Below are 24051 nucleotides of genomic sequence, written 5' to 3'. Positions count from 1 at the left end.
TTAAGGCTGAATAATATTCCATTGTGTATATGTGCCTCATCTTCTTTATCCATTCATCTACTAATGGACACTTAGATTGCTTCCATTTCTTGGCTACTGTAAATAGTGCTGCGATAAACATAGGGGTGCATCTGAATTTTTAAAATTTGGCTGCTGCATTCTTAGGGTAAATTCCTAGAAGTGGAAGTCCTGGGTCAATTGGTATTTCTATTTTAAGCTTTTTGAGGAACCTCCAAACTGCTTTCTACAATGGTTGAACTAATTTACAATCCACCAGTAGTATAGGAGGTTTCCCCTTTCCCCACACCCTCACCAACATTTAATGTTGTTTGCCTTTTGGATGGTGGTGATCCTTACTGGTGTGAGGTGACATCCATTGTGGTTTTAATTTGCATTTGTCTGATGACAAGTGATGTGGACCATCTTTTCATGTATCTGTTGGCCATCTGAATTTCTTCTTTGGAGAACTGTCTGTTCAGCTCCTTTGCCCATTTTTTAATGGGATTATTTGATTTTTGTTTGTTGAGATGTTTGAGCTCTTTATATATTTTGGATGTCAACCCTTTATCGGATCTGTCATTTATGAATATATTCTCCCATACCGTAGGGTACCTTTTTGTTCTATTGATGGTGTGCTTTGCTGTACAGAAACATTTCATCTTGATATAGTCCCACTTGTTCATTTTTGTTTTTGTTTCCCTTGCCTGGGGTGATAAGTTCATGAAGAACTCACTCATGTTTATGTCCAAGAGATTTTTTCCTATGTTTCTTTTCTAAGAGTTTTATGGTTTCATGATTTACATTCATGTCTTTGATCCATTTTGAATTTACTTTTGTGTTTGGGGTTAGACATCCAGTTTCATTCTCTTACATGTAGCTGTCCAGTTTTGCCAGCACCATCTGTTGAAGAGACTGTCATTTCCCCATTGTAAGTCCATGGCTCCTTTATCATATATTAATTAACCATATATGCTTGTTTTAATGTCTGGAGTCTTTTTCTGTTCCACTGGTCTGTGGCTCTCTTCCTGTGCCAGTAACAAATTGTCTTGATTACTGTGGCTTTGTAGGAGAGCTTGAAGTTGGGGAGGGAGATCCCTCCCGCTTTATTCTTCTTTATCAGGATTGCATGGCTATTCAGAGTTTTGGTCGTTCCATATGAATTTTTGAACTCTTTGGTCCATTTCTTTGAAGAATGCTGTTGGTAACTGATAGTGATTGCATTGAATCTGTATATTGATTTAGGCAGGATGGCCATTTTGATGATATTAAATCTTCCTAGACAAGAGCATGGGATGAGTTTCCATTTGTTAGTGTCTTTTAAAATTTCTCTTAAGAGTGTTATAGCTTTCAGGGTATAGGTCTTTAAGTACCTTGGTTAGGTTTATTGCTAGATATTTAATTCTTTTTGATGCAATTGTGAGTGAAAGTGTTTTCCTGATTTCTCTTTCTATTAGTTCATTGTTAGTGTACAGGAAAGTCACAGATTTCTGTGTGTGAATTTTGTATCCTGCAACCTTATTGTATTCTGATATCAGTTCTAGTAGTTTTGGATTGGAGTCTTTAGGGTTTTTTATGTACAATATCATGTCATCTGCAAATAGTGACAGTTTAACTTATTCTTTAACAATTTGGATTCATTGCATTTCTTTGCTTCTCTAAGTGATGGCTAGGACCTCCAGTACTATGTTGAATAACAGTGGGGAGAGTGGGCATCCCTGTCTTGTACCCGATGTCAGAGGAAAATCTCTCAGCTTCTCGCTGTTCAGTACGATGCTGTCTGTGGGTTTATAATATATGGCCCTTATTATGTTGAGGTACTTGCCTTCTATGCCCATTTTGTTGAGAGTATTTTTCAAAAATGGATGTTGAATTTTGTCGAATGCTTTTTCAGAATATATGGAGATGAAATATCTTTTTTGTCCTTATTTTTTAATGTGGTGGGTGATGTTGATGGATTTTTTAATGTTGTACCATCCTTGCATCCCTGGGATGAATTCCACTTGGTATTCGTATATGATCTTTTACCTCGGATTTTTTCAGACATACAGAGAATATATAAAAGCCATTCTCCTTAAAGTTTTCCAAAAAATAGAAGAGAAGGGAATACTCCCAAACTCCCTCTATGATGCCAACATCACCCTAATACCAAAACCAGGCAAAGACCTCAGCAAAAAAGAAAATTACGGACCAATATCCCTGATGAACGTAGATGCAAAAATACACAACAAAATAACTAGCGAACCGAATTCAAAAATACATCAGAAAGATCATACACCGTGTATACCAGTTTTAATGAAGAGTGATTTCATGCATTTGAAGATTATATGGTAACTACTGACCATTTTCTAGTTAAAAGGCATAGGATGGTAACTAACAAAATCTCTGGAATAGAATCATGTTGAAAGAATATAAGCAAATAAATACATATCATGTGAGATGGTGAGTGTTGGTAAAGAAAAAGAGTATAAAATGTAGTGGATTGTGTGTTGCTTTTCACTGAGAGTTCAGGAAGACCTGCAAAGAAGGTGACATTTGAATAGAGACCTGAAGATTCATGGGGACACATGCAGTTATCTGGGGAAGTGTGCCCTGCAGAGAAAGAGCCAGTGCAAAGGCATGAGGAAGATATTTTCGATATATATGCAAGACTCAAAATGGACACAGTGTTAGGAGAAGAAGGAGCAAGAGGGAGAATGAGAGGCCATAGTGCCAGAAGCTGCTGAGGAATGAGGTGGGTTCCCTGCCACTGAATCTTCAAGACACAAGCAATCCATTGTCTATTTGTTCTTGAACTTCATTAATTTTGCTTTCAAGCAACCTTTGAGTAGAATGGATCCCCTTCTTATTTATGTGTACTGATTAATGTTCTTTCATCTTTCTTTTATGGATCACTTGTAGGAATAAATGAGCTCAGCTACTCCTGCTTGGAGAACTGCTTGTTCCCCACAAAGCAGACACACACTCAGTGCACTACGACTCCCTGGGGCCATTTCCTTACCAAGATCTTCTCACCGCAGACATGTTATTTAGGAAAGGAATATTACTGTTCAAGCTGTTACATCAGGTGACCTATACCTAAAGAATACAGAAATAGCACCCAATTCCAGTGGTGGAGTATCCATGGTATATGAACATGGGGCTCCCTTGTAATATGACTATTCTGCATTTAATGAAACATTGAATATGATGGGGAAAAGGATTAAGTGACTCAGCTGGTCCCTGAGAGTTTGTGAAAAGTAATAGAGCAACTTTGGCCTTGGCAGCATACCAAATACACTTATATCCCTATAATGTCCAGAATAACTAATAACACAGCAAAAGACAATTTATCCTAAAGAAAAATGAGTCATTTATTTATGGTCAAGACAAATTACAGACTGAATATCCCTTTAGAAAAAGTTAAGCACATGGAAGGAACCCAACATTTACACTAGCAAACATACAACATATGATTGTAAGGGATTTTAAAAGATGAAATGGTGAAATACACTGAAATGATAGTAAATAAGAGATTTTGAAATCAGAAAACCAACTATTGCATCTATGATCCTACCACATGTTAGCTGTTTGAATGTGGAGAGCCTTTTAAACTATTTGCCAGGATAATATCCTCACCGAGTAAGTGGGTAGCAGTATCCATCCTCCTAAAGTGGTGGACAGCTTTATTCAGTATACTTTCAAAGGAAAACATACAGTTCCTTCCTGTTAGTTCAAAGCACATTAGTTCTTACCTACCACTGGTGATGAGAAAAGGGTGATTTTTTTCTTCTATCTCCCCAGTGCCTTCATTTATTTACCATCTGTCTGTCCTTTCTTCACAGCCTGATTTGAATTCCATGTTGCTTCTCTCATCTATCTCAGGCTGGTACTCTTCTAGCTAATATTTATATCAACTCAGACAGATATTTCTGTGTTCTGAGGGTAATCACCACCTTCCCTGATTTAAGCTGCCCCATTGAAAGTCTCCCTAGTAGAGAATGAAGCCCAAATTCTGTACCTTACAACATTAGGCTACACATCTGTGAAACTTCTGGGAGCTTCACCCTCACACTGTCCTGTGTCTGCACTCATTGACCTCCCAAACACTGAACTTGACTTTCTTTCACCTGATGCTGCAACCTCAATGTTATCTCTGTATGCCTGCTTCCCCCTGCCTGGAGCCTTGCCCACAGGTCTCTTTGGATGTTTCCACAACTTCCCCATCTTTGAATCTCCATTGCCTTTTACAGACTGCCTGTATCCTTTCTCCCCTTTACATTCCCGAGAAAAAGGACACTTCCTCACATAATGAGTTTAGATGTAGGGGCTATCATTTTGTGATTTTGTTTAATTCCAAATTTTTTCCTCCTAAACTGTAATTGAATTGAGGCATGTATCACTGTTATATATTCTTACCAACCCCGCCATTAACAGTGTTGATAGAGTTACTTAGGAAAAGTAGCTGAATCAATTATATGAATGAAGGAATGAGGGAACATTTTCTTATAGAATATAGAATATGCCAGTGATGAAAGTAAAGGTGCATAGAAATATGAACATGGGTATGGAGTACATGCAAGAGGAATGTACCCATTGGGGTGTCAGACTATAGGTTGTAAAAATTAAGTAAAATAGAATAAAAAAGGCACAAAATAAAATACCAGGGTGCATCATATATCATAAGGATACCTACCAGGTCATTTAATACTTCTCTGTGTTCATTTGCACACTTGTGTGTGTGTGCATGCATGTATTTGTATTTCTTGGTTTGTGTGAGTGCAAGCAAAGTTTGTTGCAATGGGAAATGTCTGTTTTACTCTGGAAACAGTAAAAAAAGTCTGGAATCTACTGTAGTAAATGTAAGATTACAACGATTAACTCTTGCCTATTGAGGGAAAAGCGATATGAATGACAAGCCCAATCAGAGCCAGGGTCAGAGAGAACAGCAGTCAGGTTCTCTGTGGGTTCTTCTGTGACCCCTGACTCAAGGGACTATAATCTGACTGCTCCACTCACCTTATTATGATGTTAATGTCAGCCCCTGTTCTAACTGTGATTCCTGTTTATTGACCACACTTTTTTCAATGTGACCCAACAGCAGATGTATTGGTGCTCCTCTCATTTTCTTTGAGGCATTGTTTCCTATGTTGTTTTGGGTTTGGGAATTTTATGTCATTTATAACATCCAATAGGTACACTCTAGCCATCATTCTGTTCTCCTCTAAAATGCAAAGCCCCTCCCCCCATATTTTATAGAAAATCCTGAACCTACATTCACAATTTATAATCTTTCTTCATATGATTTATCCCTGAGGAAATGATGTCAAACAATTATTTGGCTGTACTAGGACGTCTCCAATATCATAACATCCAGATGTGCAGGACCTCATGTTTCAGGTCATTGTTTATGGATTTCATGATTATGAATATTTGTATAGGGGAAAAGTATGGAAATGAGAATTCAAAAAGAAAAAGAATGGCAGTTAATGTAAACAAGGTTAAGAACAATGAACTTCAATAACTATATTCAATGAAATTGAATAGAAAGTTAGACAAGCTTCTGAAGAAAAAGATATAAAATAACAATAATTTAATCACACCATCATGGGACTCTCGTTATAGGTTAAATTGGCCAAGACTTGGAAATGAAAAATATAAAAAGTGCTCTTTTTAGAAAGCAGTGGAGGAAGCAGCATCTAAACTTCCAACTTCTACCTGTAGAAAAGTAAATGAAATAAAATATGTTTATGTAAAGAAAGATATTATTAGTTGAATATAAAGAATGTCTTCCACAAAGGAGTCATGATTATTGTTCTAAAAATATCTCTTACTACAAAATGCAAAGGGTAGAAATAAGGAAAACAGATGTACAATAACACATTATATATAAAGGTGATTTTTCAAAATGTTCAATAGAAATTTCTGTGTTAAAACACAATTGTAGAGTGGACCCAGTAAGACCCACTAATTGAAATATCACACAAAATTTTCATGCATCTTCCCCAATACATCTATGTAAGTAAAATAATTAAATGCTTAACAACAACATTAATGAAAAAACCTCCAATCTTTGCTCAAAAGTATGCAATCATAATAAAAACAGAATTGAAGAATTTGCAGTCAATCACCATAGACAAAGTGAAAGGCAAACAAACCCCAAAATAAATGTAGTAGCAAAAGTAATTAAATTGTCACAAAATGGAACATTTTGATATTCCTTTTTAGACTTATTACATAAATTTTAAGTGAATATCCAAAGTTAAAAAGTAATACTGTGAAATGTAAGTGTCGAAACTGCTGTTGAAAAGTATTATCTATATCCATTAGACTGGATCTTTTTAATGAATTCAACGAATGCTCAGATATGCCATTAATTTTTTTAAATGTCCTCACCTCACTGCACACTCTTCCAGACCTAACACTCCATTTTCCTACTTATAATTGCCTGGAAAGTTCTTGGATATTTTCTCATTTCACTGAGATCACTTCATGCTTCCTACTCATTCTACATTGTTATACAACTGGAATTCTCTGCACTTTACTTAATTCTCTACAATGACCCTTATATTGTTGAGCCCAATGGGCCCCTCTCTATTTAACATATTAGATAAATTCATTATAAATTAGCCAGTTAACCAAGCAGAAAAGAAAACCTTGGCGATCTTTAATCTCTGGCTAGTATAGTAATTTTTACAGCAGTAATCGAAATGTAACACAGATATTTATCCTATGTTTTTTAGAGGAAACTGAATTTTAGTCTCTGAATTAATTATTTTAGCTTCTATTAAGTACATTTTGGGCAGTTTCTTAGGAAAACAGAATGGAGGTTCCTCAGAAAATAAAAATTAGGAGTGTCATATGACCCAGTAATTCAACTCATAGGAATTTACCCAAAGAATACAAGACATCTGATTTGTAAAGATACAGGCACTCCTATGTTTACTGTCATATTTTTTTATGATATACATGATATGGAAGCATATAAAAGTATCCATCAGTAGATAATGCATGAAGAATATATGGTATACATATACAGTGAAATATGATTTAGCCATAAAAATTAAATCTTGCTATTTACAACAACATGGATGGACCTAGAGGGTATTATGTTAAGTAAAATATGCCAGGCACAGAAAGACAAATGCCATATGATTTCACTCACTCGTGAAATCTAAAAACAAAACAAAATCAAAATAACGAAACAGCAATACACTCATTGATGCTGAGAAGTGACTGATTGTTACTATGGCAGAGGGTTTGGGGTGAGTGGTGAAATGGGTGAAGGGGATAAAGAGGCACAAAATCACAATCATATGAATTAGTCACCGGGGTAGATGCACAACATTGAGAATATGATCAACAGGTCTGTGACTTCTTTCTATGTTCACAGTAAATAGTACTTTGTGTGGAGATTTAATACTGTATATAACTTTAAAAACTGTGTTCTGTATATTTGAAACCAATATAATACTGCACACCAAGTATACTTCAATAAGAATTTAAAAAACAATGACTGGGTTGGAGGAATTAACATTGTTAAAATGTTCATAATAACCAAAGTGATTGACAGATGCAGTGCACTCCCCATAAAAATGCAAGCATCATTTTTAAAAAGAAAAAGAACAAATATTCCTAAAAATTGTACAGAACCGCAAGTATCCAGAATAGCCAAAACAATCTTGAAAAAGAGAAGGCAAGGAGGAGTCATTATGCTCCCTGATTGCAAACTGTATTTCAAAACTATGGCAACCAAAACAATATGATATTGGCATAAGAAAATACATGAATCAACTGAAGAGAAGAGAGAACCCAGAAATAAAATGACACATATATGGTTAATTAAGTTTGACAAATGTGGCAAGAATATATAGCGTGGAAGTGGTAGTCTGTTTAGTCAATGGCATTCGGAAACATGGATCATCATATGCAAAAGCATGAAATTGGACCGTTATACGACACACAAAAATTATCTCAAAATGGGGCAAATCCTACCATTTGCAGCAACATCGATGGAGCTGGAGGGTATTATGCTCAGTGAAATAAGCCAAGCAGAGAAAGAGAAATACCAAATGATTTCACTCATCTATGGAGTATAAGAACAAAGGAAAAACTGATGGAACAAAACAGCAGTGGAATCACAGAACTCAAGACTGGACTGACAGGTACCAAAGGGAAAGGGACTGGGGAGGATGGGTGGGAAGGGAGGGATAAGGGGGGGAGAAGTAGGGGGGTATTAAGATCAACATGCAAAGGGGGGTGGGAGAAAGGGGAGGGCTGTACAACACAGAGAAGGCAAGTAGGGATTCTACAGCATTTTGCTATGCTGATGGACAGTGACTGTAAAGGGGTTTATAGCGGGGACCTGGTATAGGGGAGAGCCTAGTAAACATAATATTCTTCATGTAAGTGTAGATTAAAGATAACAAAATAAATAGAAAGAAAGAAAAGGGGGATTACTCCGTGATAGGATAAAACTAATTGTAAATCAATGAATAATGCATGCTTTAAATATCCTTAATTTTGATCATAAAGGTTGTCAGATGATCGGATATGGAGGTACAGTTTTCTGATAATATTCCTTTCTCTTAAAAAAAAAAGCAGTTCCTGTGTGGTGACTTCCAATGAGTTCTACACAATGGTATAAAAGGCATATCAAAGTGTGGGCAAAGGGTCTGTTTGTGTTTAAACAGAGGATCAAAGCCTAATTGGGCTACCCAGAAAATGAACTAAGATACGATATAAAGAAAAACTTCCAACATCAGCACTCCCTGGAAGAGTCATACCAGAAGATGCTCATCAAATCCTCAACAAAGATCCACGTGCTGCTACAGCTGTAGATGCACTCATCCCACCTGTTCCTGGATTTGCCATGGGAATGAAGAAGGAGATATCTAAGCTGGCCTGTGCATACAGTAAAACAACAAATTTGACTGGATCTATACTGTTGGAACTCAACCAAGAATTAGGAGAAGTTCAAGTTGTAGTGCTCCAGAATCTTACAACTACAGACTATCTACTGTTAAAAGAACATATGGAATGTGAACAGTCCCCAGGAATGGGTTGTTTTAATTTGTCTGATTTCTCTCAGACTGTTCAAGTTCAGTTGGACAATATCCATCATATCATAGACAACTTTTCACAAATGTCTAGGGTGCCTAACTGGTTTTCTTGGCTTCACTGGAGATGGGTGGTAATTACAGATATGCTTTGGTTATGTAACTGTATTCCTATTATGTTAATGTGCACACACAATTTAATTAGTAGTTTAAAACCTATACATGCTCAAGTTACTCTACAAGAAGATATGTCAAAGAAATAATCAATCTTCCCATGTTTTCTTCCATCTTTTACCCTATAGCTTTTCTTCTTGCTTCCTAATTACAACCCTTAAACAGAATTCATGCCTCATATTGAATTTACCGACTTTTATAATTCCTCCAAGTGGTAAAGATACCTCAAGACAAATGCTGGGCATAGAAGCCACAGGGCATAAATCTGCAAAGAAGTAAAAAGCTAACCTTTTCAAACAATAAGGCTTCTCTGTCACTTACCAACTTTACATTTCCCTGTATGGCCCCGGAAGATGACTGGTTAGCCAGAGACGGGTAAGATTCCTCAAGGGAGGAACAACCTAAGACAGGCACAGTCGCAGGGGGGCCATCAGGTGAGAAACTGGGGATCAACAGAGGTGTGGCTTAGAACCTCACCCCCCCTGTTCTGAGAGAAATCTTCTGCATATGTGGATGTTTTATTGCCCTTGTCTAGCTTGGATTAACACATAGTCTACAGGCACACTCCTGATCATCTACATTTGCTCTCTTACAACACTAAACTAAGATTTCTACTTTTATCTTACATCTACCTACCTCTTCAGCATTTTATTAAAACATGGTAATAATAATAAAGGGAGAAATGTGGGATCCACATATAAATCAAGTATAAAAATCAAACGAATATTCATATTTGACCTGATTGTTTATATTTCATAATGCATGATCAAAACCGAAAGTTTCTGTGATGACTGCCCTTGTACTGTTCACCATGTAAGAACTTATTCACTATGTAAGAATTTGTTCACCATGTAAGAACTTGTTCGTTATGCTTCGGAAGATTGGAGACTGACGAGAATTAGGCTTGGGGTGGATTAATGGTTGTGCGTTGAGCATTGACTCCCCTATACAGAATTCTATTGTTGTTAACAACCATTTGATCAATAAATATGAGAGATGCCCTCTCAAAAAAAAATTACCTCAAAATGGATTGAAGAATTGGAAGTAATCCCTAAAACCATTAAATTCCTTGAAGAAAAACAAGAAGTGCTGAGCTCTTTGACATTGGTTTTGACAATGAATTTTAGGGTCTGAATACCAAAATAAAAGAAAGAAAAGCAAAAATCCAAAAAGACGTGTCTACATCTGTATAGCTAAGGAAACCATCAATGAATGGAAATGGAACCTACTAAATTGAAGACAACACTTACAAATTATGTATTTGATAATGGAAAACTAGCCTGAATATATAAAGCACCTATATAACTCAACAGAAAAAAATCTCCAAGCAATCCAAACTTTAAAAAATGAGCAGAGGACCTGAACAGACATTATTCCAAAGAAATACAAATAGCCAACAGGAACACAAAGAGGTACTCAACATCACTAATCTCCAGGGAAATGAAAATAAAAACCACAATGATATATCACCCCACACCATTCAGAATGGCTATTACTCAAAATACAAGAAATAACAAGTGTTGGAGAGGATGCAGAGAAAAGTGAAGTCATGCCTTATTGGTGGGAAAGTAAATTAGTATAGTCAGTATGTTCAATGGTATGGAAGTTCCTCAAAGAATTAAAAATAGAATTGCCATTAAATCCAGTAGTTCCACTTCAGAATATTTATATGAGAATGCAAGAACACAAATTTGAATGTGTAAAGACATATGCACACCCATGTTCACTGCAGCATTAGTTGTAATGATGAATAAATTGAAACAAAAAGTCCATCAGTTTCATATGCATTATGAAAATTTTGTATGTATGTATGTATATATGACTGTGTGTATGTATATATATTTGTGCGTGTGTATATATATATATATATATAGAGAGAGAGATGTATGTATGGATATCTATCTATATCTATCTATATCTATCTATCATCTATGTATCAATCTATCTATCTATCTATCTATCTATCTATCTATCTATCTATCTATCTATCTATCTATCTATCTATCTATCTATCTATCTATCTATCTATCCATCCATCCATCCATCCATCCATTCATCCATCCATCCATCCATCCATCCATCCATCCATCCATCCATCCATCCATCTATCTATCTATCTATCTATCTATCTATCTATCTATCTATCTATCTATCTATCTATCTATCTATCATCTATCTAATGCAATGACATTTAGCCATAAAAGAGAAGGAAATTTTTGTTTCCTTCTCAACTTATCATTGCACACCACTAGAACAGGAGGCTTCCTTAAACCTGGTTGCCGGCACTATCACTGCATCACAAGCATTTACTACGTTGTCCTCAAGGCAAAGTCTCTCCAGAGTCCCAGGCATAAAGAAGTAGGGCCTGAAAGCTTCCTTGGCTGTGGGGATGGAACTCAGCAGACGCTTTCCCCTCTTTATCTCTTTTCTCTGGTGTTTAATTCATTCAAGGCATCCTCATCTCAGGCCGAGCAATTATTTCCCTCCTACTTCCAAATGAAGACCCCAATGATGACATGATGACTGCCCTACTTCTTAGACACCTGACATTTGCTGTATGGCTCTTCCTCATTCTGTCCTACTCCAAGTCCTCATTCCCCAAGCCCCATGCTCCTCTCTGCCCTGAAGGAACTTCATGGAGTTAAAATCATTTTCCCTGTACCCCAGGAGCACCATAGGTCATTGTTAGAGGACTAAGGTCAATAAAGTTTCCAATCATGCAGAAACATGTAAACTGTTTCAAGAACACAGTTTGCAGAGAATTAAACAGTTCTCTCCTATAGTTACTGCCTATACTGGAGAGTGGACTGTGTGCTAGGCCTGCTTCCATGAAGAATGGTGAACTGTTTGACCCAAGGCCCCATATGCTGGAGAACCCAGGCCTTGTCCTCATGGACTTGGTCTTTGGTAGGCAGGACTATGGGAACTTTGAGAATCCCCATCATGCTATTGACTTCTGCTCTCAGTGCCATGAGAATGAGTTCCCTTAATGGCAGAGACATCTCCAACCTCTTTTCCTCTTTCACATATCACATACAATTATCTGCTTTTGCTTAACCACTCTCTCATGACCCCAACTGTGCAGTTTACATCTTCTTGTGCATGCCTAAATGCTTCTGGTAAATACTGGGAGGAAAATAACTGAAATGGGAAAAGTTCAACAGTGTTTACTATAATCTCGGGTGCTCTCATCTCCAACACAACCTTAGTGGAATGGGCGGAACCCTGGCTTATAAAGCCCTCATCCTAACTTCTCCTCTGGACTCTTACCAGATACTGTTCTCTGGTGCAGTCCCTGCCTTTCTAGACCGCAGTTTTGCAACTCTATGGAGTTGCTGAACATAGAACTGCAGAAACGTGTGCACAGGGAGACATGTACTCAGGCATCATCAATCTTGGATGGGGTGTTGGCATGAGCAGTGTGGGAAGGCACAGGTGCACAGGCATTCTAACACATACAGATGCGGGCAGACATGGAGCAGGAGTGGCCAAGACTCCTGCTGAGGTGCCAGCATGCAGAAGATCCTGCACGCTGTTCTTAGGTTTTCAGTATTGTAAATTAATCTTACTTGGAGAAAGTAGTTTGGAGGAGAAATCTTAAAATTAAGAATAAAATCCTGAAAATTATCATGACAGTTTATAAATACAGGAAAATCTTAAGCTTCTGTAATAGAACAGCCATATCCAATATGTAATGTTGGGAACCATAACGGAATTAAACCTAAAATATGCTAAAGCACTGTTATCAATAAATTAGCATGATCTGCAATATTATGTGAAAGCTTATCCAAAAAGAGACTGAAATATCTGGAGAAAAAAGTACTGCTATTGGAGTGAGAATCTGAATATAATAAAGATGTTGATTCTTTCAAAATTTAATTATAACTTTTATGGAATATGTAATAAAATCCTTGGTACTTTTTTAGCAGCAAGCACAGATGATTCTAATTTTTAATTGGAAAAATGAAACGGGCAACAGGAATGAAATTATTCCAGACATAAATAGTACTCAATGAGTTTACTAACTGTTTAGTATACAATGAAGATAAAGCATTTTAAAATATGACTCCAAAGATTTGACAGCATGCTCACTTGAATAACATAAAAATCATGACACTGATGATCATTTATAAGAATATAATGAGTAAATATAAGTACAGAATCAAGGGAAAATGTTAACTTTCAAAGCTGAGTAAAGATCAATTATGAATTGTTCTAAGATAAATTACATTTAATTGAAATAAATCAAAAGAGTATTACCATTAAGAACACACCTAAAGAAAATTAATGTCCAGAAATTGGCAAGTATTTAAAGACCCACTTCCATTTGGTGGAATAATTGGTCTGATAACAATTGGATAATATTGGAAAGTGTGAAGAGTCTGTATTTAGAATTCTATATTTAGAAGTTAAAATTTTATTAAATTTACATAAGATAAAACAGAAACATAAAATACATGGTGAGTAATAGGCAGTGATAATATTTTTAGGAGAAGGAGCAACAAATTTCTAGATAAATTTTATGTAGAAATGACAAAGACAATGAAAAAAAGTTCCCTTATGATTTTTATGTTTCTGGTTCAAAGCCCAGGCAAGTGGACAGAGGTTCTCCAAACTTTGTTTTAAGTGTATATTAGGTTAAATACACTTAAATATAGAGGGAACCTTCTCCTTCTGTGCTCTCCACAGGCCACATGTAAGGGAAGGAACTTGAAATTGTTTAAAAGACACACTGAGGTGCATAACTACCATCAAGGGGCATGTCTTTCCAATCCAAGTCTATTTCCTTTTAGTCCTTACCTTCAAAAAGAGACAATCCTCAGATAATAGGATAACATTATATCAATTTATTTAATGAGGCACAATGAGAATTCAGTCCTGAAAGCCTCAGATATTGAAAGGGCTTTCTTTTATTGTACATCTATGGAAACTTGGTTCTACAAATAGCAGAGGAACCGAACTGCACTTTCCAGAGATCTCATGAGTGATTCTTTCTCCATTCCATTCCTGGGGTCAGAAATCCCAGTTCGGTTCTAACAGTTGTTCACAAGGGAAACAGAGCCAGCCAGCAAATATCATCTCTTTAATGATATCATGGCAAACCAGAGCATCCTTGCAAGTGGAGGAATGATAAGAAATGGAGGAGTGTCCCCTTTTTTTCAGAGGTAGAAAGTCAACATTACCATGTTATTCCAACACTAAGACTGTGGACTTGGGAAATGCAGCAATGTCTGTGGCTTATTGTTTCTTGATATGTTGTATCTTCTTTGGTTTTCAGTTCAACAATAAATACTGCCCCATTTTTGCCCCACTGTCTTCCTGTGTAACTTTCACAGCCATTTTAGACTTTCCTTTAGTTGCACTCTTTCTCCTTTCCTCCCCCAGTGTTTCCAGAAGTGGAAGCATATGAGTGTTTGCATTGTAGAGGGATCTCTCTGTGGCCAATGATGATTTTGCTGGAGGCATGCCAGGCTCCAGTGACTGCACAGAGAAATTATGAGAAACTGTGGGGATGAGACATACACAGTGGGAAATAATGTAAGTGGGAGATTTAATGCACCAGAAAAATCCAGCACTTACCCTAAATACCTTGTCACATTAGGGAAACCGGAATCAAAACCAGAGATGTCAGCATGGTTCCTATGATACACATTCAGCGGTCAGTGATGGACATGGATGAACATTGGCTAAGTAACTAAAGGTGTGTGTGAGTGTGTGTGAGTGTGTGTGTGTGTGTGTGTGTGTGTGTCTGTGTGTGTGCTCCAGCTTAAAGTCCACAAGTGTGATTCTTTACTATTTTCATTTACAAAGTCAGAGTGAATAGAGCATATTTAGTCACAGCATCGCTCCCACAAATCATGGATATTTTCCTAAAGGTTTTCTTTTCATTCTGCCAAGAACAGGTCTCCCTTCTAAAGGAATGCAGCCAGGGTATTTCTGAGTTTGGTTCAACTTTCTGTTCAACGATTTGGTGTATGAGGACAGATTTTATGTTGCATGTTATAAGACCTAACAGATAACCTTATATCTCAGTGTTTATTGTTCAAAATTTATAAAAAGATTTAAATCACAATTCCTCACAATTGTGTTGTTGGCACTTTGGGTGGATCATCCTTTGTTGCAGGGAGATTTCCTGAGCCTCTTACGGTGTTAACCAGCATCCCCGGATTGCCCATTCTAGTGATGACAAACAAAAATCTACACAGCCAAGTATCCTCTAGTAAAAACCATTGCTTGAAATTGCACCCAAAAGAATAAAATTACAGACCAAAACCCCAGATGGACATAGATGCAAAAATCCTCAACATATTTGGATACTGAATTTTAAAATACATCGAAAGAATAATCCATCACAATCAAATGGGATGTATTCCATGGATTCAAGGATGGAAAAATATTCACAAACTGTTCAGTGTGAAAGGCCCTGAAGGATAGGAATTATATGATCATCTAAATAGATGCTAAAAAAAACACCCAACTTGGTAAGGAAGATATAAATTGTCACTATTTTCTGGTGAGATGACACTATATACATATAACTTTTGAAACTCCACCAAAAACCATTAGAATTAATTAAATATTTGGCAAAGTCACAGGATACAAAATTAATACACAGAAATCAGTTACATTCCTATATTCCAACAGCAAACTAGCAGAAGGAGAAAACAAGAAAACAACTCAATTTATAATTGCACTAAAGTAATAAAACATGTAGGACTAAACCTATGAGATGAAAGATCTGTGCTATGAAACATGAGACAATGATGAAAGTGAAGACACAAACAAATGGAATTCTATTTCTTGTTTTTAAGAAAAACTAATATTACAAAATGACCATGCAACCTAAAGCAATTTAAAGATTCGATAAAACCCCCATGAAAAAACTGATTTTTCAATGACGTACAGCAAAGAATCCTAAAATGAATATGAGTCCACAAAAGACCCTAAAGAGCCAAAGTTATCTTGGAAAGAAAAACAAAGCTGGGAATATCACAGTTCCTGAATTCAAGCTGCAATGATTAAAACAGTATGGCACATCCACAGGAGCAGACACATAACTCAATGGATCAGAATAGGGAGCCCAGAAATAAACTTATGCTTATCTGGTCAGTTATATTTGAAAAAAGAGGCAAGACTATACAATGGGGAAAAGATAGCCTCTTCTATAAGTGGTGTGTGGAAAACTGACAGTTACATGCAAGAGAATGAAATTGGATCACTGGCTTACAGAATACACAAATGGAAACTCAAAGTGGATTAAAGAGGTAAATTAAAGACATGAAGCCATAAAATACTTAGAACAAAAGTTTGGCAGGAATATCTTGAGCACCAAATGAGTAATTTGTTCCTGGGTATGTCTCCTACACATGGGAAAAGAAAAAATAATTGGATTGTATCAAAATGTAAAGCTATACAGCAAAGCAACAAACAAAAGAGAAGAGCATCCTCAGTAGAGGAGAAGTTATTCAGCTATGATATATGCAATAAAGGGCTAAAATTCGAAATATATAAAGAACCCCTATGACAATGCCAAAAAAAGCCAAATAACCCAATTGAAAAATGGGCAGAGATGGCAGAGTAGGAAGGCTATGTGTAAACCTCCTCCCAAAAACATAAAACATGAAAATACAGAAAATACAACTAATCCTGAAAATGACCTGAAGATGGCAGAACTGACTACCTACATCTGGGGGGAAGAGAAGACCTCACAGAAAAGGGGAAAGCGGCAAAGCCAAGATCTGGCAGGACCTAAGCCCCACCCCCACCCCAGCCCACAGGCGGGAGGAAGAGGAACAGAGCGTGGAGGCTGTATGAGGCTAGTATCACTGAACACCTGACCTCCGGGAGCGGGAGCGCACATGGCATGGTGCTCTGGTGATTAGTGGGGCTAGACAACAAGGACGGGTGGAACATTCTGGACAGCTGAGATTCCCGCTGCTTGTGGAGAGCAGGCATGCTCTACCCGACCCCTGAGACAAATGCAGAGCAGGCAGTTTGAAAGACTTCCGTAGAGTGGGAGCGGTACCAGAGAGGTGAGGGTTAGACAGAGCTCTCTGCTCAGGAGAAAGGGCAGACAAACAATGCCTCCTTATCCCAGCAGTTTGGGAACTACCAGCAGCTCCAGATCTCCCAACCTCCTCACGGACAACACTGCCTCATAACTCCTCCCTCACCTGTGGTCTATAGAAGGCACACTTGTCCCACCAGCGGTGTCAGACTTTGCTGCCAGGTATGCAGAAGGAGACCCTCCCAGATTTCTCAGCCCTGTGTGACACAGCTGAGGAAGTGCCTGTGAAAGCCATCCCCAGAAGCTCGTTCCTCCTGGCAAGCAGTGGCTCCTGCCTGCCTGTGGCCTCTGCCATTGCTGAAGTCCAGGGAGACGGCAAATCCAACCACAGCAACTGAAGTGTCACAGCCTGGAGGCTTCTCCCTGCACACATGACCAGCTGATGGCCCACGTGATCCAGCGTTGGTATCAGACTTTGTGGGAGGCAAATTCCCTCATCTTTTGCTTGTCTGGGAATTGTTTAATCCCTCTTTCATATTTAAATGACAATCGTGCTGGACAAGTATTCTTGGTTCAAGGCCCTTATGTTCCATTGCATTAAATATGTCATGCCATTCTCTTCTGGACTGTAAGGTTTCTGTCAAGAAGTCTGATGATAGCCTGATGGGTTTTCCTTTGTAGGTGACCACTTTCTCTCTAGTTGCCTTTAAAACTCTTTCCGTGTCCTTGATCTTTGCCATTTTAATTATTATGTGTCTTGGTGTTGTCCTCCTTGGGTCCTTTCTGTTGGGAGTTCTGTGTATTTCTGTGCTTTTTAGATTATTTCCTCCCCCAGTTTGGAGAAGTTTTCAGCAATTATTTCTTCAAAGACACTTTCTATCCCTTTTTCTCTCTCTTCTTCTTCTGGTACCCCTATAATATGGATATTTTTCCTTTAGGATTGGTCACCCAGTTCTCTTAATATTGTTTCATTCCTGGAGGTCCTTTTATCCCTCTCTGTGTCAGCTTCTATGCGTTCCTGTTCTCTGGTTTCTATTTCATCAATGGCCTCTTGCATCTTATCCATTCTGCTTATAAATCCTTCCAGAGTTTGTTTTATTTCTGTATTCTTCCTCCTTAGTTCTTGCAAAATTCTCTGCAAGTCCATCAGCATGGTTATGACTTCTGTTTTGAACTCTTTTTCTGGAAAACTAGTTAAATCTATCTCCCCAGGTTCCCTCTCAGGAGAAGATGTCGAAGATGTCTGGGTTAGTCTTGTGTGGATCAAATTTTTTTGCCTTTTCATGTTGATAGGCGCAGTGGTTATGCTATTGACTCGACTGTCAGCTGGGAGAGCCAGGAATCTTTCCACTTGCTCCTGGCCTTTCTTTACTGAGACAACTGCGACCCCTAGTGCCTTGTGTTGGGCAATTGCGTGTAGGCTGGGTCTCTGTATCTTGCCCGGCCGGTATGGAGGAAGCTCCCTTGCTGAGGGTGTGGCCAGCCTCAGGTGGCTGCTCTGCCATGGCGGGGCCTCGGAGCGGTAATGGACGTGGGGCTGTTTGGCTGTTTACCTCCGTGAGGGGTCTCCGAGCTGTTGCCCAGGGGCTTAGTGCGCCCGGAGTTCCCTCGTTTTTCTTTGTCCCTGGGGTGTCAGCTGCAGGACCCACTCACAGGTCTTACTGTCCTGCTTCCCTAGTTTCCAGCACCCCACGCATGCACTGTATGTCTGCACTGTGGTGTGGATGGCTGGGGCTGGGTGCGTAGCAGTCCTGGGCTCCCTCTCGCTCCCCACTCCAACACCTCTCCTCCCACCGGGAGCTGGGGTGAGGGGCCTCAGGTCCCGCCGGGCTGCGTCTTGCATCTTACCCCTTTCCCCAGGCGCTGGGCTCTCGCAGGTGTGATGTAGTCTGGCTGTTGTCCTGTGTCTTCTGGTCTCTCTTTTATGGATAGTTGTATTTGTTGTATTTTCAAAAATATATATATGTTTTGGGGAGGAGATTCCCACGGTCCTACTCACGCCGCCATCTTGGCTTCGCCTCACAAGTAAAGAATTTATTACAGAATTCTGACTAACTGTAATTTTGACATATCTGCGTGTGCGGAAGTTGGGGTTCCTATGACCAGGATCCTCACTGAATTTATACCACCTGATGATGTAACTGGCCCATTGCTAGGCTACTGCTTCCACACCTTTAGGCAATAAGCTTTTATTGTGCTATACAGAGAGCTTGGATGAGTGCTCTGGGCAGAGGCAGAGACGCTAGTGCTCGACCTAGCACTGGGATAACAAGCTGGGTAATAAACCCTTTCACCCCAAAGTACGTTTTGCTGTCGATTTCTTTAGTCACACTGAATTCATAGCGAACTTGCCCAGGGATGAAATTCATTGGCAAGACAATTGGTGAAAGTTGGCAGGGTTCACTGCTGTCTAAGGAAAAAGACAAGCTGCCCTTAAGGGAGGGGTGCTTCAGTGGGCTGCCCCTGTGAATGGGGAAACAGTGGGTCATCCCCCAATCCATATGTGGTCTGAGGTGGCTTGTCCATGGAGATCTGGGCCCCACCCCAGGACTGGACACAAGGTGACACCTGAGACAGTAAGGTTGACCGTGGTATAGTAAATAGGACTTTGAAAGACAAAGTGCCCGGGAGGCATCAGGGACTGTGGGCTGGTTGCTTCTCACGGTCTTAAAAAGGTCTGCGGAAGAGACCCAAGAAATGGCGAAATGAGAACACGAGCTGCAAACTTGGGTGGATTCCCTGAAGAAGGAAGTGGCTTTAATACTAGAGGAGGCAGCATGAGAGCACCGGCAGTGAGGTACCATTGAAGGAGTAAAAGATTCCTTACAGAAAGAGACGACAGTGCTGCCAGGTGCTCTGAACTAGGAAAAGGCCATCAAGGTAAATGATGAACTCCTGAGGGAAGCACAGGCAGAGGTGGCATGAGAAGGCCAGCTGCAAAGCATTGAGGTGAAGGTAAGAGAGGTGCTGAAAACTGAGCTAGCATTTTTGTAAGACATGGTAGACAAAGTAAGTGTTGAAGCAGATGGGGCACTAGGGGGAGGGAAGGGAAAGGGGCCATCCATCCTGGAAATGGAGAAGTTGGGAAGGATGAAGGAGTAGTGCTGGAGGCACTGACAACTCCTGTATTGAAGGCACACCCAGTGGTTGTAAAGAAAATAAATACCCAGCAGCTGAAAGTTCCCCAAGGAGAAAGGCAGCCCCCTCTCCATGTCGTGAACTACTCTATGCTCAGTCTCTATACTCGGGCTGAGCTGGTGGATTTAGGCTCCTGGCTTAGGCAGAAGGCCTCGGTGTCAATATCAGCTTGGGTGCTGCACAGTGGGACTTAGGGGTGAATGTAATTGTTCTGTCAGGATCAGAATTGGGAAAGCTGGCTTCCCTGAAGGCACAGTCTGCCTTGAGGCAGCAATTACAAAATGCACATCAGACCCCAGGGCATCACTGTCTCCTTGATTGGCTTACGGCTGCACTTTGTGCCATGGGGCCCAACCAGGGTTATCTACCATCCTCTCCTGTTAGATGGCATACATATTCTGAGGTCCACCAGGTGTCTCTAGAGCTAGCTATAAGGAATGCCATCTATAGTCTAGAGAAACATTGCCCAGATGAAGAGATTTTCACTCCTGGGATGAGAAATATTGTGCTTCAGATTGCTCCCACATACCCTTTGTTTCTGTAGTGGCCATTTTTCCCCTCACATAGGGCCACCCATAAGTGAGGTGGGACTTACATTAGCAGATGTAGGAGAGGCTGAAGCAGTAAGAACACGCAAAGAAGTAAGGTCTGCTACTCACAAGAATAATTTAAAGGGCCCTGTGAAGGTAACGAGGACCGGATGTGGGTCGATTTAATAAGGGCAGAAGCAGGTGGAAGGAAATTAAATGGGAAGTCAAATTGGATCTCACTACAGCTATGGCAACAGCTGAACCACAGCAGCACTTCCAGCCATTAAGACCAAAGAGGCAGAGGTCAGAGACAGAGCCACAAGTCCAGCCTGTCTTCAGGACTTCCTGCTGGACAGCAAGTGAATCTCACTTGAGCCCTCACAGAAAGATGACTGGGGAACACGGTATGGCTGAGGGGAAGTTTGAGGTATCTGCCCTGAGGGATCAGGAGGTTCAGGAGGCCCCTTGAAGTAGCTATTCATTTGTGCCCAGTGAACATGTTTCCTGGCTCTGTTGCACACAGGAGCTGAAACTTCACTGATTCATGGTAAACCTAAGAGGTTCCCTGGTACAGCCACTATCATAGATGGATGCGGGAGTAAGTCCATCAGAGTGAAACAAGCCCCAATTCCTTTTGGAATAGGGCAACTACCCCCAAAAGAGCATACTGTGTATATATCTCCTATTCCTGAGTATATTTTGGGTCTCGATATCCTGCAGGATCTTTCATTGCAGAACATTGCTGGTGAGTTCAGACTGAAAGTACATGCAGTGAAGGCAGTTCTCTGGGCATATGATAGGCACCGGCCCATAGCTTTGCGTGTGCCTCAGAGGGTAACTAATACCAACAACATAAACTACCTTGAAGATATAAAGAGATTGGAGAAACTCTCCAGGAGGTGGAAAGTGTGGGTATTATAAAGCCAAACCACAGTCCTTTCAATTCCCCAGTTTGCCCAGTAAAAAACCAGATATCTTCTTGCATATGACTGTGGATTACAGAGAATGGAATAAATTCATACTCCTATGCCTGTCTCTGTGCCCTGTATTGCAGGACTGATCAATACCCTCAGCTATGAACCAAAAACATACCATTTTGTGGTAGATCTTGCTAATGCCTTCTTTTCCATCGACATTGAGCAGGAAAGTCAGGAAAAAGTTGTCTTCACGTGGCAAGGATGTCAATGGACTTTACCATGCTTCCACAGGGATACCTCCACAGCCTCACCATCTGTCATGTAGCCCAGGACTTGGCTTCATGGGAGAAAATAACAACAATGTGTCTGTACTGTTATATGGATGATGTCATGCTCACATCTGATTGTCTTTCAGATCTAGAAGATGCAAAACCTAGACTGTGGCAACATCTACAGGAGAAAGGATGGGCTGTGAACAGTACCAAGGATCAGGACTTGCTTTGTCTGTCCAGTTTTTGGAGATCGTCTGGTTGGTAAGACCAAAGTGATATAAGAAGCAGTTATTGATAAAGTCCAGGCCTTTCCTACCCCTACAACTGTAGCATTGCTACAGGTGTTTTTGGGTCTTCTAGGTTACTTGAGAATGTTTATCCCACACTTGGCACAAATTCTGAAGCCCTTATATACAGGTTGGTATGAAAGGGTGTCAGGTGGGATGGGGAACAGACATGTGCCTCTGCCTTTACTACAGCAAAATGGGCAGTCAAGGATGTACAGGCCTTGAGTGTGATAAACCCATTAAGACCCTGTGAGCCTGACGTTCATGTGACTGAAGATGGTTATGGCTGGGGTCTCTGGCAACAGCCTGAGCAAACTCACTAACCTTTTGTATTCTGCTCACAACTCTGGAAGGGGGCCGAGTAACAATACACTTTGATAGAAGAACTGGGTGCCATGTATCATGCCTTGCTATCTACAGAATCCATCACCAGAATGGCCCCGAGATTGGTAATAACCACCAACCCGATCTTGGGGTGGGTACGAGACTGGACCCAAAAGCCAAGGTGTGGTATGGCACAAATGCCCACACTGGCCAAGTGGGGTGCTTACATGCAGCAGTATAGTGCCCTCTGTAGTAGCCCCATAAGTGAATAACTCCAATGCTTGTTGTGGCCTGTAATATCTACTAGTGGAAAGCTAGAAGAACTTGCTTTTGAACCATTAGTAGCTGAGAGTCCCTATCAGGAGGGAAGAGCCCCTATACCCAAAGATGCATGGTACACAGATGGCTCCAGCCATGGGTAGCCCCCAAAAGGGAGGGCCATAGCTTTCCAACCTAAAAGTGAAACAATATGGATGGAAGATGGTGAGGGGAAGAGCAGCCAATGGGCAGATTTGCAGGTGTTATGGCTTGTGTTCAGCCAGGAGCCTTCCCCTATAGTTGTCTGCACTGACAGCTGAGCTGTCTCTCATGGCTTGTCCCTGTGGCTACCAACCTGGTACCATGCCAACTGGCTGGTTTGTCACTAACCCCTTGGGGGCAAGAATAGTGGCAGACTTACGGGCCTGTGGTCAGACTAAAATAATTACAGTATACCATGTGACAGGTCATTTGCCACTGGCAACCCCAGGAAATGAAGCCGGTAAGTTGGCCCAGATATGTTGGGTAGAAGGAAAGCCTGCCTTTGATGTAGCCCAGTGGTTACATCAGCATTTATTGCACGCAGGGTAGAAGACAATTTGGACTGCATCCCATAGGAGGGGCTTGTAGGGAAAAAGACAATTTGGACTGCAGCCCGTAGAGGGGCTTGTCTTTGACCTTCTGAGAAGTTAGTAGAGCCCAGCAGGAGTGTGTTGTGTGCAACAGAGGAGGCTTACACAGAGTTCCACAGCAACATGGGGTAATGACTAAGGGGCCTATAACCCTTGTAAGGGGCAGTTAGACGATATAGCACTTCTACCTTTGTCAGAAGGATATCGATATTCCATGACTCATGTGGACACAGCTACTGGACTTCTGGTTGCTTTTACTATACACTGTGCAGACCAGCAAATGAGTAAAAGTGTCCTGGTATGTCTCTTTGTCACCTATGGCTGACCACAGGTATTGAGAGTGATCAGGGCACCAATTTTACTGGATATGTGCTGGAAGCATGGTACAACAGCTTGGAATCAAATGGAAGTTTCATGGGCTATACAATCCTACTAAAGCGGGCGTGCCAATGCACAATGGTTTGTTCAAATTTGGA

This window comes from Manis pentadactyla, chromosome Y (genome assembly GCF_030020395.1).
Source record: "Manis pentadactyla isolate mManPen7 chromosome Y, mManPen7.hap1, whole genome shotgun sequence".
Classification (NCBI taxonomy): Eukaryota; Metazoa; Chordata; class Mammalia; order Pholidota; family Manidae; genus Manis; species Manis pentadactyla.
This window is presented reverse-complemented; position numbering follows the sequence as displayed.